Source organism: Oryctolagus cuniculus, chromosome 12, assembly GCF_964237555.1.
Source record: "Oryctolagus cuniculus chromosome 12, mOryCun1.1, whole genome shotgun sequence".
NCBI classification, from domain to species: domain Eukaryota; kingdom Metazoa; phylum Chordata; class Mammalia; order Lagomorpha; family Leporidae; genus Oryctolagus; species Oryctolagus cuniculus.
This window is the reverse complement of record NC_091443.1, coordinates 36,622,939-36,629,713: the sequence shown is the minus strand read 5'-3', so window position 1 is coordinate 36,629,713 and position 6,775 is coordinate 36,622,939.

Genomic DNA, 6,775 nt, shown 5'->3' with positions numbered 1-6,775 from the left:
CTCAATGTACAGCACACTAAGGACAGAGATCCTTTCATGAGGAGTAAGTGCACAGTGACTGCTGTTGTTGACTTTACCAATTGACACTCTTGTTTATGACATCAGTAATCACCCTAGGCTCTTGTCATGAGCTGCCAAGGCTATGGAAGCCCCCTGAGTTCACTGACTCTTATCATTTTTAGACAAGGCCATGGTCAAAGTGGAAGTTCTCTCCTCCCTTCAGAGAAAGGTACCTCCTTCCTTGATGACCCATTCTTTCCACTGGGATCTCACTCGCAGAGATCTTTCATTTAGGTTTTTTTTTTTTTTTCCCCAGAGTGTCTTGGCTTTCCATGCCTGAAATACTCTCATGGGCTTTTCAGCCGGATCCGCATGCCTTAAGGGCTGATTCTGAGGCTAGAGTGCTGTTTAGGACATCTGCCATTCTATGGGTCTGCTGTGCATCTCACCTCCCATGTTGGATCGTTCTCTCCCTTTTTTATTCTATCAGCTAGTATTTGCAGACACTATTCTTGTCCATATGATCCCTTTAGTTCTTAGTCCCATCATTATGGTCAATTGTGAACAGAAATTGATCACTGGGACCAGTGAGATGGCATTGGTACATGCCACCCTGATGGGATTGAATTGGAATCCCCTGGTATGTTTTCAACTCTATACTGTTTGAGACAAGTCAACCTGAGCATCTCCTGAATTGCACATCTCTTCCCTCTCTTATGACTCTAGATTAAGTGGTCTGTCTGTTTTTGATGGAGCCTTAGAGGCATGAGATGTGTGTGGCCTGAGAGCTCTGTTTGGTTCCTCAGGGTTAAGGGTGTGCCAAAGGTGACACTCCCAGGTTAGGCGTGGTAAATCTCTCTCTCTCTCTCTCTCTCTCTTTTTTTTTTTTTTTGATTCAAAAGGGAAGTAATTCCACACAGCTGAACAGAATTGGAGGTTGTTATCAGGCAAATGTTATACCCACAGGAGCCAGAGATCGGAAGCTCTTTCCCAAAGACCACACAGGGAATCTTTCTTGCCCTCAGTGTGGGCTCAAATTCTCCTGCAGTCTCCCACTGGGTTGCCAAGGTTACCGAATTGTAGTGTCTCTGGAGAGTACTCACGTGAATTCTGTGAGCTCTCTCCCCCACCGTCTCTTTTTTCACAGTCTCAGTTCAGTAGCACCACACATTCACTAGGTCCTAATCTCCTGTTAATTCACCCCCCCACCCCGCCCCCAGAGTTAGGTTTTTCTGCTAGGCTCAGGGCCGGTGCAGACCTGAGGTCGTCCTGCTTATGACGTATGTCCAGAATGGCGCCTGCTCTTTGTCTTGCTCACCTATAAGAGGAGAGCAGAGAGAGAGAAACTTGTGTCCATATCGGTCACTTTTTTTTCTCTCTCTCTCTCTCTTCTAGTTAGCCTGGTGAACTTTTACCCACAGGGTCGTTCCCTCTAGTCTCCCCTTTCTGCTTGCCTGCCGGTGTCTCGGGCTATTGAGGTTCGGCTCACCTTGCGTTCCAGCGCTGGTGTGTTGAGTCTGCCACTGGTGTCCCAAACTGTGGGCTCCCACATTCTCCACGCAGGTCCACCAAAGTCTTAACTCCAGAGATTGATGATGTTTGCTCAAGTTTTACTGAGGCAGTTTGAGCTTCTTCAGTTTTCCTCCTCCCCTTCCAGCACTGGCTCGCAGACTCTGCGGCTCCCGCGGCTCGGCTTCCACACGATGGGCGACCTTGCTCTCCCCGTAGGTCCTCTAAGTCACAGCCACTAGATCTGGAAGTTTCCTCTGCAATTTTTTCCTGATCCTTTTCCTCAGGCTACCGTAACTCCACTTTTATTAAACTATCTTTTCCCGGACTATTGGTGCGCGCCCTCACTATTCCACCATCTTGGCTCCGCCCCCCATAAACACTTTATATAACTAGCAAGAATGTGTCAAAAGAAAACAACTGAGCACTTAGAAGAAAGCAATAAAGAAAGTCAAGGATTGGCACAAGGAATAAACTAACCAGTAAGATAATAATGGGCGCACAGCGCTGGCGGGAGAGGGCGGCCTCAACTTGGGCTGGCACTCAGTGTGGTGGCCGGCGGGGAAGGCACGTGTGCGCAGGCCCGGAGCAGCACCCCGCCGTCGCTTCCGCTCTCCGGGTCTGCGCAAGGACATTCTGGGCTCCCGGCCTGGGTCCTGGTCGGTTTCTGGCTGGCGCACCACAGTCTTCGGGTGGCGCTTGGACTTGCTCCCTATCTCTGGCTGCGGACTCCCTGGACCCTCCTGGCGAGCACCTCTCATGTTTGCAGGACAGTGGCGTCAGCAAGGTGGCTGAGTTGAGCTGCCTGCCGCTCAGCCCCTCTGCAGAAGGGATAGCTATGGAGTGAGGGACTGAGGACAGAAGCTGGATGGTGGCAGGGGAGTGGCGAGATTCCTATGGAGCACAAGAACTCAACACAGCACCATAGAGAGGACAGCTAGGCACCCTGTTTGTCCTGGAACAAAGGCAAACATCTCTTAATGGCGAAAAGGTGAGCTGGAGGCCTCCTTTGCCGTGTAGATGGCTGCCTCAGAGACTACCATTTGGAGAGTTGCATGGAGTTTGCATGGCTCTAGTGTCACAGAGGAGCCCATTTCGTAAATCCCCATTCCTCATGACTTCAGCTCCTACAGTTCTAAACCATCTTGATAGGGCCCTCTGCTGGAATGCATCTCACGCTAGGAGTAGCCAGCATGCAACTCGACTTTTGAGCTCTCATTCCACCCTGCTCACACAAGTGGCTGCAGCACCATAACCCCAGCTGCTCAAAACCTCGGCCTAGGGGCCAGCTCTGTAGTACAGCAGGTTGAAGCCCCAGCCTAAACTGCTGGCATCCCAGGTAAACTTCACAGAGGGGAAGCTGACACACAGCGGCAACCTGACACACCCACATATGCCTGCACCCAACCTGCCAGCCAGCTAGGCAGCAGCCCTAACCTGGTGAACCTGCTGTGCAGCCACCTGGCCCACAGCACCCACAGGTGCCTCAGCCCAGCAGCCAGCCAGATCATGGCCCTACTCACTGGGGAGTATGCCACAACCATTGGCCATCAGCTTGTACTGGCACCTGTGTCCAGCACAACAGTCAGGCAGCAGTTCTGTCCCTAGCAAAACTGCACCACATCTCTGCCTTGTAGCCGCAGCTACTGGGGCTACCATAGACATTGTGACAAGGTCTGAAGAAACCAGACAGAAAGTTCAGTGCTGGGGCTGGCACTGTGGTGTAATAGGTTAAGCATCTGCCTGCGGTGCCAGCATCCCATATGAGCACCAGGTCGAGTCCCTGCTGCTCTGCTTCCAATTCAGCTCCCTGCTCATGGCCTGGGAAAGCAGTGGAAGATGACCCAAGTGCTTAGGCCCCTGCAACTTCGTGAGAGACCTGGAGGAAGCTTCAGCTTCAGCCACTGTGGCCATTTGGGGAGCGAACCAGTAGACAGAAGATCTCTCTCTCTCTCTCTCTCTCTCTCTCCCTCTCTGTAACTATGCCTCTCAAGCAAATAAATAAATCCTAAAAAAAAGAAAGAAAGAAAAGAAAGTGGTGTACTGTGCCCACCTACAATCAAAGCTAACATACAATAGAAAAATAACACCTAATTCTTTCCTAAAAGGAATTGTAAAATTGGAAAAGTTCACTGTTGCACCAGTGTAGGTATCAACAACATAGAGACACTAAAAACATTGAATAGCTAAAGCAATCTTGTACAACAAAAACAAAGCCAGAGGCATCACAATACCAGATTTCAGGACATACTACAGGGCAGTTGTAATCAAAACAGCATGGTACTGGTACAGAAACAAATGGATAGACCAATGGAACAGAATTGAAACACCAGAAATCAACCCAAACATCTACAGCCAACTTATATTTGATCAAGGATCTAAAACTAATTCCTGGAGCAAGGACAGTCTATTCAATAAATGGTGCTGGGAAAATTGGATTTCCACGTGCAGAATCATGAAGCAAGACCCCTACCTTAAACCTTACACAAAAATCCACTCAACATGGATTAAAGACCTAAATCTACGACCTGACACCATCAAGTTACTAGAGAACATTGGAGAAACCCTTCAAGATATTGGCACAGGCAAAGAGTTTCTGGAAAAGACCCGGGAGGCACAGGCAGTCAAAGCCAAAATTAACTATTGGGATTGCATCAAATTGAGAAGTTTCTGTACTGCAAAAGAAACAGTCAGGAGAGTGAAGAGACAACCGACAGAATGGGAAAAAATATTTGCAAACTATGCAACAGATAAAGGGTTAATAACCAGAATCTACAAAGAGATCAAGAAACTCCACAAAAACAAAACCAACAACCCAATTAAGAGATGGGCCAAGGACCTCAATAGACATTTTTCAAAAGAGGAAATCCAAATGGCCAACAGGCACATGAAAAAATGTTCAAGATCACCGGCAATCAGGGAAATGCAAATCAAAACCACAATGAGGTTTCACCTCACCCCGGTGAGAATGGCTCACATGCAGAAATCTACCAACAATAGATGCTGGAGAGGATGTGGGGAAAAGGGACACTAACCCACTGTTGGTGGGAATGCAAACTGGTCAAGCCACTATGGAAGGCAGTCTGGAGATTCCTCAGAAACCTGAAGATAACCCTACCGTTCGACCCAGCCATCCCACTCCTTGGAATTTACCCAAAGGAATTTAAATTGGCAAACAAACAAGCTGTCTGCACCCTAATGTTTATTGCAGCTCAATTCACAATAGCTAAGACCTGGAACCGACCTAAATGCCCATCAACGGTAGACTGGATAAAGAAATTATGGGATATGTACTCTATAGAATACTATACCGCAGTAAGAAACAACGAAATCCAGTCATTTGCAACAAAATGGAGGAATCTGGAACACATCATGCTGAGTGAAATAAGCCAGTCCCAAAGGGACAAATACCATATGTTCTCCCTGATCGGTGACAACTGACTGAACACCAAAAAGGAAACCTCCTGAAGTGAAATGGACACTATGGGAAACGGTGACTTGATCAGCATAGCCCTGACTGTTAATGAACAACTTAATACATTATCCCTCTTAGTAGTTTTTTTGTCTGTTCTACTTAATATGACTGGTTTAATTCTGTAATTAATACACAGTTATTCTTAAGTGTTAAAAATTAACTGAAATGTGATCCCTGTTAAACATAAGAGTGGGAATAAGAGAGGGAAGAGATGTATAATTTGGGACATGCTCAAGCTGACTTGCCCCAAATGATAGAGTTAAAAACATACCAGGAGATTCCAATTCAATCCCATCAAGGTGGCATGTACCAATGCCATCTCACTATTCCAAGTGATCAATTTCAGTTCACAATTGATCATAATGAAAGGACTAAGAGTCAAAGGGAGCACATAAACAAGTCTAGTACCTGCTAACACTAACCGATGGAATAAATAAAGGGGAGAGTGATCCAACATGGGAAGTGAGATACTCAGCAGACTCATAGAATGGCAGATGTCCTAAATAGCACTCTGGCCTCAGAATCAGCCCTAAAGGCATTCGGATCTGGCTGAAAAGCCCATGAGAGTATTTCAGGCATGGAAAGCCAAGACACTCTGGCAAAAGATCTCTGCGAGTGAGATCCCAGTGGAAAGAACAGGTCTTCAAAGAAGGAGGTACCTTTCTCTGAAGGGAGGAGAGAACCTCCACTTTGACTATGACCTTGTCTAAACAAGATAAGAATCGGAGAACTCAGAGGGCTTCCACAGCCTTGGAAACTCATGACTGGAGCATAGGGAGACTACTGATGCCATAGACAGGAGTGTCAATTGGTAAAGTCAACAACAGGAGTCACTGTGCACTTACTCCTCATGTAGGATCTCTGTCCTTAATGTGCTGTACATTGAGATTTAATGCTATAACAAGTACTCAAACAATATATTTCACTTTGTGTTTCTATGGGGGTGCAAACTGTTGAAATCTTTACTTAATGTATACTAAACTGATCCTCTGTAAAAAAAAAAAAAAATTATCAACTCCCAACTTGACTCTCACTGGGATTAAACATGACAATAGGTCTGATCTGATTTCATCATCATTTAAAAAAAATCATCTATTATTTTTCACTTTATGTTTCTGTGTGGGAGCAAACTGTTGAAATCCTTACTTAATGTATACTAAGCTGATCTTCTGTATATTAAGATAATCGAAAATGAATCTTGATGTGAATGGAAGGGGAGAGGGAGTGGGAAAGGGGAGGGTTGTGGGTGGGAGGGACGGTAGGGGGGGAAGCCACTGTAATCCATAAATCGTACTTTGGAAATTTATATTCATTAAATAAAAGTTAAAAAAAAAAAAAACAGGAAATATGCCACTTTGAAGCGAGCACAATAATTTTTTTATTTTATGCTTTGGTGTTTATTTATTTTCCTTTCTTTTTTTAGAAAGCTTTTATTCAATAAATATAAATTTCATAGGTACAGCTTTTGGATTATAGCAGTTCTTCCCCCCATACCTGCCCTCCCACCCCCACTCCCGTCCCAACTCCTACTCCCTCTCCCATCCCATTCTTCATCAAGATTCATTTTTAATTATCTTTATATACAGAAGATCAACTTTATACTAAGTAAAGATTTCAACAGTTTGTACCCACACAGACACATAAAGTATAAAGCACTGTTTGAAGCCAAGTTTTACCATAAATTCTCACAGTACAACTCATTAAGGACAGAGGTCCTACATGGGGAGTAACTGCACAGTGACTCCTGTTGTTGATTTAACAATTGACACTGTTATTTATGACATCAGTGAA